Source organism: Nicotiana tomentosiformis, chromosome 4, assembly GCF_000390325.3.
Source record: "Nicotiana tomentosiformis chromosome 4, ASM39032v3, whole genome shotgun sequence".
Taxonomy (NCBI): domain Eukaryota; kingdom Viridiplantae; phylum Streptophyta; class Magnoliopsida; order Solanales; family Solanaceae; genus Nicotiana; species Nicotiana tomentosiformis.
Window position 1 is genome coordinate 120726868 of NC_090815.1, and position 9013 is coordinate 120735880.

Here is a 9013-nt window from a genome sequence, read left to right on the forward strand (position 1 = left end):
CGGTTGTATCTGCCTCTTGTTCATGGTAGCCTTAGATCTATAAAACTTTGTTTATGTGCTTTTCAAACGGATAATGCATTTACTTTATTTCAGCTTTGTAAACTCTATTCTTAGAAACTAGTGATTTGTACTACCAGTCTTTAGGAAATGTATAAGATTTAGATAATTACTTAACTGTCTTATTATTTATCATTGGAATTTGATAGTTGTCAATTGGCTTACCTAGCGGGTTGGGTTAGGTGCCATCACGACTAATTAGATTTTGGGTCGTGACAAGTTGGTATCAGAGCTCTAGATTCATAGGTTCTACAAGTCATGAGAAAGTGTCTAGTAGAGTCTTGCGAATCGGTATGATGACGTCCATACCTATCTTTGAGAGGCTACAGGGAATTTAGGATATACTTCCCAAGTGCTTTTCTTATCGTGCGACATTGATTAAGCTTGCAGCGTAACTCTTTGAATTCCTTCCATGCCTTCTTGTGCGCATGTGAGCGCTTGTTATCAGCGGTGCATCGATAACTTGTGATTCCATGGTTGAGGTACGAGATGTGATTTTGGCGTGCTGATGATGGGCCAGTCTAGAGGACTTGAGGCCGGGTTTTGACTGTAGCTTGAGCACAGAGATTTCGATTGTGTGAGCACATGCTTTTGGGATTTATAGGTCCGTTGGTGTCCTTATTAGTGGAATTTGATATTGGATGACTATGTGGTAAGTATGATGTGACTACGAAATATGTTCAGATTGTTCGAATGTGGCGAGAAGAGTTTACTTGAGATGTAGCAAGGACTATGGGGTGTTTGATTTCTGTTTTGATTTGGTGTATGGTCTCGAGTTATGGGTATGTTGAGGGATCTCTCATGTTGTTTAGTTGTGGAGTAAAGTAGATTCTCATTTCTTGTTGATGAGTTCAGAATCAGGAAGACTAAGTGATTGCGTAGTAGTTGTAACTGTGGAAAGGTATAGAGAGATGTCAGTTTGAGGCAAAGCAGGTGAGTAATAACCTGCGAGGTAATGTACGGATGTGTGATTTTATGATATTGTGTGGAGGCTTTCTTTTCTACCAGTAGGTTATATTTGTGATTTGAGGTATGATATGGTTTGTGTTACTCGGGCTTATGAAGGATTTAATTGAATTTCAGTGCGAAATTTTGGCAGCAACAGCGTATGGGTATTGTAAGTTATCAGATGCTTTATTCATTGGCTTTGAGCCATGTGGGGAAGTCTGCTATCGACGAGTTGATTACACGGTTATATGTTGTATTGGTTTCGGTTTGGGGTATACTGGTGAATCAGTTATGACTTGCAGAGGTCGAGATCGAGGATGACTCGGGTAAAGGAATTTCTGGATATATATTGTATTACACTCTATGGGTATATGTGAATCATAAAATAATTGAGTGGTTATTCGTGAAGGAAATAGTATACATGGAGTAGGAATTTTCTTGGTTGCCTAGGAGTGTGGGTCACTCCCTTGAGTGTTGGTGTGCTAATGGGGCACATGCCGTTTGGTCTGTTTGGTTGGTTTAATTGAGATTTGAGTAGAGTGGATGACTCTCGAGAATGGTTCTAATGGATTCAAGATTTATATGTAGTGATTTGGAATTTTCAAGATTTGTGTATGGCTAGAAACTGAGAGTTTCATTGGACGGTGTTGAGACTTATGGCATTTTTTTATATCATTGTGGGTTATGCATTTCAGTATAAAGAAGGTGAAGGAAACCATTTTAGGTTCACATAAGGTATCTTTAGAGTGGGTGTCTCGTTCGTGGTGCTTTGGGGTGCTTAAAAGGGAAGTCAACGGCTTATGGGCCTTAGGGCGTTTTGGTTTTATAGTAGGGTCTCTTGTATGGTGAATTTTTGTTAAGGATCGTGGTATTCTAGCAAGAAGAAGTATCAATTTGAAGGCAATTTGGAAAGGACTTGGAGAAATAGGACAGCTTGGTAATAGGTTGGATCAGCACAGTAATGGAAATAATCGGTTCTTTGGGTACTTATGATGTGGCTAGTCTCTATAGGTGTTTCGTAGCAATGCTCTTGGGTTTTGGCGACCTGCGTGGCTGAGTTGAGTTAGAGAGATTCGATTCTGATAGCTTGGTTATGTGCAAATAGACTTTGAAGAGTTCTCAATGGGTTTTACCACAGTTCGAGGAGTATATTTCCTGTTGGCATGAGGAGCATGTGGTGTATAGTGAATTTTTCCTGGATGAAATTAAATGGAAGGTCCTTGGCTAATTGAGTATGTAGTTGCTTGTGACTCGGGGTGGACTATGAAGTTCTCATAGTTTTCATATGATGGCATGGTATATGCGGTGTGTTGCGTGGGATTTAGATTTACATGAGCGAGATAACAGTTCATTTAGAAGAGAAGGTCATAAAATTCGTAGGCAACATGGATGGTTTTAGATGACTAGGTAAATGATATTACTATTTGGTATGTCTTCTTGATAGTATACATTTCATAGGGGCAATGTGTTTTTCATTATGGATACTTCACTGGTACTGCGGCACTCTCCCGGTTGATCAACTGCTGATATTCAAATTTTGCTATGTGGCACGAAAGAATTTTAGAAGTATTTTTCGTGGAATGGTCATGTATGAGATATGTGTTAGACATTCTGGCGGTGGAGTTGGGATCAGATATGATGATTCGTGTGTTCTATGGATTTGGAGATTGGGAGTTCTCAGGAGAGGATTGTTTCATGGTTGTGGACTGTGAAGTCATGGTCGAAGCTAGCCAGATAATAGTATGTGTTGTGATTCAGTCATTGTGGGCTTTCAAAGGGTTATTTATCTAATTGTCGCTGCCCAGAATTGATTTGGGGTTCCATTGGTAGGCCCAATTAGGATGTGTATTCTAAACCGAGCCGGATTGGTTGGCTCCACATTACTATTGTTGAGGGATGTACCATTTCATGTTCTGAAATGATCTGTGAGTTACTCTTCTATGCTACGAGGGGTTGCGATTCGTGAGTTATATGCACACACAGTGTGGTTCTAACTGGGCTTTATAGCGGAATTTGAGCAAGATCAGTATTTGGGTATTGCGTGATTTATTGCGCGTTGGCTATGTTCTTGTTGGGTTGTCGTATTGTGTTATTTGCTCTCCGTGGTTACGGTAATGCACTTTGGGTACTTGATGTCGATTTTCGCGTGGTTATTGATTTTGAGCATGGTGGCTGAAGTATTTCATATGGACCAGTGTTGGGATGGGGTCACGCATTGCAGCGGAGTTATGTTAAGATCTGATCCTTTGTGTTAGATTCATGTGTCTTGATTCTACTAGGTATGATGGGTTCGTAGCATTTTGGTTATGGTGGTACTTGTTGAACTTGCGGGATACTATCAGAATTGATTATAACATGGTTGGAAGGATTATATCGAAAGTCGGCCTAGAAATTTGCTATAGTTCCTGTCGAAGGAGACGGAGTTTCATGACTGTTTGATCTGATGAATTGTTATGAGTTCTGCGTGTTTCTTTTATCATCGGCAGTGTACGAAGGTTTTAGAATGGAGTCTTGTTTGATATGAGGTTTATTATCGACATTGGGTTGTTTTGAGCAGTTACTATGATTAGAAATCATTGCTACAAGTATCTTTGTTATATGATATATCATGCGATTGTATATTGGGTTATGGTTGCGGCTTGGTACAGCTTATTCAGACTTATACAGGGTGTAGGTTGCGAGATTCAGATCTTATAAGAAATTTCGGATGTTGGAAATTGGATTCTAAGGTTTGTGGGCTAGGTTGAATTAAGAAATTTCAGTTATGTTGTGTTATCGGACCTGTATGGGATAGGGTGACGTAGGATCACCCCCGGGTATGTGCATGGTAAGTTTATACGGCGGTTTGACGGCTTTGAGAACAACTCTAAACACGTTCGAGGACGATGTAATGACCCGACCGGTCATTTTGAGCATTTGCACTTCGCTCGGTAGTTTACGAGCATGAATAGATCCGTATGTTGTATTATGACTTATGTGAATCGTCGGCTTTGGTTTTCAGGTTACTCGGAATTACCAAATTGGGAGAGTTGACCAAGTTTGACTTTTTGTGAATTTGAACCCGGAAAGAAGTTTTGATGGTTCCGGTAAGTTCGTTGGATGATTTTGGACTTAGGAGCGCGTCCAGATTGTGATTTTGAGGTCAGTAGTGGAATTTGGCTTGAAATGGCGGAAGTTGGATTTTTGAAAAGTTTGACCGGGAGTGGACTTTTTGATATCAGATTCGGATTGTGATTCCGAGAATTGGAAGCTTCGTATTGTCATTTGGGACTTGTGTGCAAAAATTTGGTTCATTCCGGGTTGATTTGCTATGTTTCTGCACGAGTTATTGAATTTGAAAGTTCAAAGTTCATAGATTTCGATTTGAGCTGTGATTCGTAGTTTTGATGTTGTTATGTGTGTTTTGAGGCCTCGAGTAGGTCCGTATCATGTTATGGGACTTGTTTTTATGTTCAGACGGGGTCCCGAGGGGCTCGGGTGAGTTTCGGACGAGGTTCGAAGCATTTTGGAAGTTTTGGCTAAGGCTGGAATTTTTCTGGTTCTGGTGTGACCGCACCTGCGGAGTGTTCGGCGTGGTGCGGAGCCGCAAAAGCAGCAGCGTCATCGCAGAAGCGTGATGGGAGCTGGGCCTGAGGACCGTCGATGCGGGTGCTTGGACGCACCTGCCCAATCGCAGATGCGACCATTGCCATTGCAGAAGCGGCCTGGCTCGCAAATGCGTGCATTTTTCCGCAAATACGGTGGTCGCAGATGTGATGAATTGTCCACAAATGCGAAAATGGTGGCAGAAGCTATAAATCAAGGTTTTGGTTCTTTCTTCATATTTTGATATGTGGGACTCGTATTGAGGTGACTTTTGGAGCAATTTTCATCACAAGGATCGGGGTAAGTGTTCTCTACTCGGTTTTGGCTATATTTCATGAATCTATCTTCGTTTTTGGTAATTCGATTGTGAATTTTAAAGAGGAAATTGGGGGTTTTGGCCTAAAGTTTCATAATGTGAATTTTTGAGTTTTGACGTAGAATTGGAGTTGGATTTGAGTGAAACTAGTATGGTTGGACTCGTAATTGAATGGGTTGTTGGATTTTGTAAATTTTATCGGGTTCCAAGGTGCGGGCCCGGGTTGGGCTTTTGGCCGATATTGGGCGTTTGATTCAAGATTTGATCTTTTTCGATCGTGATTGGTTCCTTTAGCATTGTTTGATGTACTTGAGTCATTTTGGGTTAGTTTCGAGCCGTTTGGAGGTCGGAACGCGCGTGATGGCATCTTTGGAGCATCGACTGTCTTGCTCGGCATTGGTATTGGCTTGTTCGAGGTAAGTAACTCTTCTAAACATAGTGCTGAGGGTATGAAACTGTTACACCCTATATTTTTGTACGTAAAAATGCGTCGTAAGCAAACTAATGTAGGACCAAAAATGAGATAATATTTAAAAGTATATAAAATCTCTCTTGCAGCGACTGGGTCACTCCTATACAGTAGATTTTTATTTTTAAAATAATAAAGAAAATAAAAATACCTATCCTAATTAAACATTGTCTGCTGGAACATATGCCCAAAACTCTCCTCTAGTGAAAGAATAGAAAGCACAAAACTCTCTCTAAAGAATTGAACTTCTCTCTAGAATCAACTCTCTCCTCGGCAAAATTTTCAGCCAAATCAAAATTTCTCAAATCAAAATGTGAATCTCATTTGTCACGTATGTTGAAATATCTAATCTTTTCGTTTTTTTGGGAAAGAAGTTGCTCTATTTTAATCAACCGATTTCACAGAGGAAGAATCAAAGAAACAATTTCTGTTCCTAATCGATTTCGTGCATCCTTTCCTTCTTATTTGTTACTATCTCATATCTAACTAAGATCCCATAAAGATTTATATAAGATATATTTACATTTAATTTTTTTTATAATGATTCTCTAAGACCAAATTTTCAACATGCAGTTAGGGATAATTATTCTTTTTTTAGCAATTTCACATTTGTATTCTCAAATTTCATCTCAAATTTCTCTAAGCCCTTTGATAATCTATAGGAATACAACAAAAATAAAATCACACAGAAAGAATCATTTGAAGCGTATTTGGTGTTGTTATTGTGAATTCTCTGTCTTGATAGAATCTCAGCTATATATTTCCCTGGGTAAGTTAAAATCTTCTTCTTGAGAGACCCTTTACATGTCGGCATTCTATTCTTATTTTCTTCTTATATGGTTATGTGCCTAAATTAGTAGGCATGGAGTTTTTAATTTTATAAGGCAGGCATATATTATTGTATGATTATAAGAAAACATAATAATTCTTTGTGAATGATGTGGTGAAATTAGAGTCTCTTGTGGTTCTCGAGAGGTATTTCTATATTGTTAACGGTGCTTGAGAGGCACTCTAAGTATCTGATCAACCTTGCCCTATGCATCTGTTTTCTTGTTTGTGTGTCTTACTAGTCTTCAACAATGTATACTGTTTTATTGTGTTATTCTTGTATGCAATCCAAATACTCTGGGCAGAGGATAACCATAATAACAAGAATTAAAAGAGTACAAATTTTCTACAAGTACATCTGCTTCTGTCAAAGCGTACTTCCCTTACCTAATGCATTTCTAATCAACTATTATCTTTTAACAGTTCCTGTGTTACTGAATTGTGTTTCATCTACATTAATGCATCAGAAAGTAGTGAATTAGTGTATAACTGCCTATAAATCTTTTCTTCTATAGCACAAACAAAAGGGTAATATATGTTGCTAGGATGAGAAAACTGACAACTTTATTGGTTTACCATAACTTTATACTACCCCCAGTAAATGTTTGGAACTGTCAATGTATCTTTTCAAACTTGTGACAACTTGTACGTGAGCAGCAGATAGATTGAGCGTGATTATCTATAACTCATAAGGTCTTGTGAGATCCTTTTTCATTAATCCCGACTCATAAGGTCTTGTGAGATCTTTTTTCATTGTAGAAAGATCAGTGGATGAATGTTCTCACTGGAAACATTTCCATAAGTTCATTTTATTCTCTTCTAAAGTTTAGGTGAACCAGAGATTATCTGAATTAGTCATTCAAAGATTTCTCCTCCATGTTTAGAGTCTCTTAACATATCTTGATTAAAATTTCTTTTTTTGATTCTCTTCTGATGCTTGAAGTTTTATGTCTATATCTCATTGTTGAAAGTTCTCTGTGTTTGTCCTTATTATATTTACAATGAAATTAGTTCGTGATGCTTAAAACTTTATGTCTACATCTTATTTTGAAAGGTTCTCTGTATTTTTGTCCTAATTATAGTGAATGAAATTAATTCGTAATGTTTGAATCATTAATTTCATAACAAAATTAGTGGTGAAGTAAAATTAGTGAATTAATATTTCTCTAGTCTGATTAATCATTTTCTTTTTATGTGATGTTGTAGGAAATGAAAGGAACTAGACGAGGAAAACGTGGGAGAGGTGGGACGAGTTGTGGCCGTGAAAAGTTTCAAGGACGTGACAATTTTGGAGCGACGTCTCAGCCACACATACATATCGGACACGTATCTGGTGCATCTGTAGAGATAGGACAACCATGTAACCCGAGTCAAGGACCTTTACAGACCGGACGAGTATCTACTAACTCTCTCCAAATACCTTCTTTAGAAACACAATCATCATGAAATGTAGCAGAAACTGTGCATCGCTCTCCAGGGCTGAAAATTGTGCAAGTTAGTTTTCTTTTTTTGTTGTTTTGTGAAAATTATTTTTACTGATTGAGCGGAGCTACTAATAAACAACAAGAGATTAAATATATAAAATATTATTCTGCTATTGGGCGTATTTAAGTTTTATTGTTCAATGTTGATGTTAATTGATGCAAACTAGATGCACCTTTTCGAGTTTATTTCTGTATTCTGATTAATATTGCTTTTGCGAGTTGGCAATTTCCTTAATCTTTTGAAATTTATTTTGGTCCTTGTGGGATCCTTTTCTTGGCTTACCTGAATAGAAAAGTTCATAGTCATTTCTTTAAACTTCTTGTAGCTATTTAACTGATAGTGCATGTGCAAAAATGCAGTAACAAAAATTTGAGATTAGTGTTCAGGCAGTTTTGGACTGTCTTGGTTGTTAATGCAGATTAGTTATTTAAGTAGGTTCAGTGAATGAAAAATTATAAGCACATGAAATTCGGTAATTAAGGCTAGGACAGGGGTAGAGCTAAAGTTGGAAGAGGCTTCTATTCCTCGCATTGTCCAATGCCTCTACTTTATCCGGCTTTCGTGCAACTGTTGTATTCTCATTCTTTTGCTGCCTCAAAACTTATGTTCTCACACTTGTGCCATTTCATTTCACAATTGAAATAGCATAGAACAAATTTACTTTGTGTTATACTAATGTATTAGCTTGTACTTTATTCGTTTATGCATGTTTTTGGATATAACAAATCTCATTATGTTCCTTATATATATTGCTTTTGTCTAGCAGGGACAAGACACATAAACAGTGGTATCATTCAAGGATGGTATCGAGCAAAGAGCAGCTACAGGTCACTTAATATTTTATTTTTTTTGGGATATGTATATGCGTACAATTACAATGCACAATGAAGTGTCGTGTAGTATATATGTAATTGACTTTTTAGTAATGATAATATTTATAATATTCGGCTTGAGAAATTCATTTGGTGTTTGTTAAATAATATTGGTAGTCAATTGATATGAATATCCCTATATAAAATTTTAGAGAATTAGGTTCCAACTAGCATGAAAATATATATAATTTTGGTCATTACAGTTGATGAGAAAATAAGTTTTAGTGGAGACATAGTTTTGCCACAACAAATTAGTAATTGTTGCGATATAAAAGTTTTCACTGTAGGTTTTTTTCTTTTGCAACAACTTTAGTTGCTACCGAAATATATTGTGTCTTTCATGGTTTAATCTTTTGTGGCGACACCCGTCGCTACGAAAAGCCATTTATAGTGGCGACATAATCTTGCCACTGAACATATATGTGTTTGTGGCGATGCTAGTCGCTGCTAAAG

The 9013-nt window shown here is 37.6% G+C and overlaps 1 long non-coding RNA gene across 2 annotated transcripts; it reads left to right on the forward strand.

Annotated features, from left to right (window-relative positions):
• Window positions 1-5564: 5564 nt before the first annotated feature.
• On the forward strand, window positions 5565-8645 carry LOC108949258 (uncharacterized). 2 transcript variants are annotated; one of them, XR_011415612.1, is made up of 3 exons: window positions 5565-6144; window positions 7410-7697; window positions 8452-8645. It is a non-coding gene; the product is annotated as an uncharacterized lncRNA (long non-coding RNA). The 2 variants fall into 2 exon arrangements; XR_001974066.3 differs by having other exon boundaries at window positions 8455-8645.
• The last annotated feature ends 368 nt before the right edge of the window (window positions 8646-9013 follow it).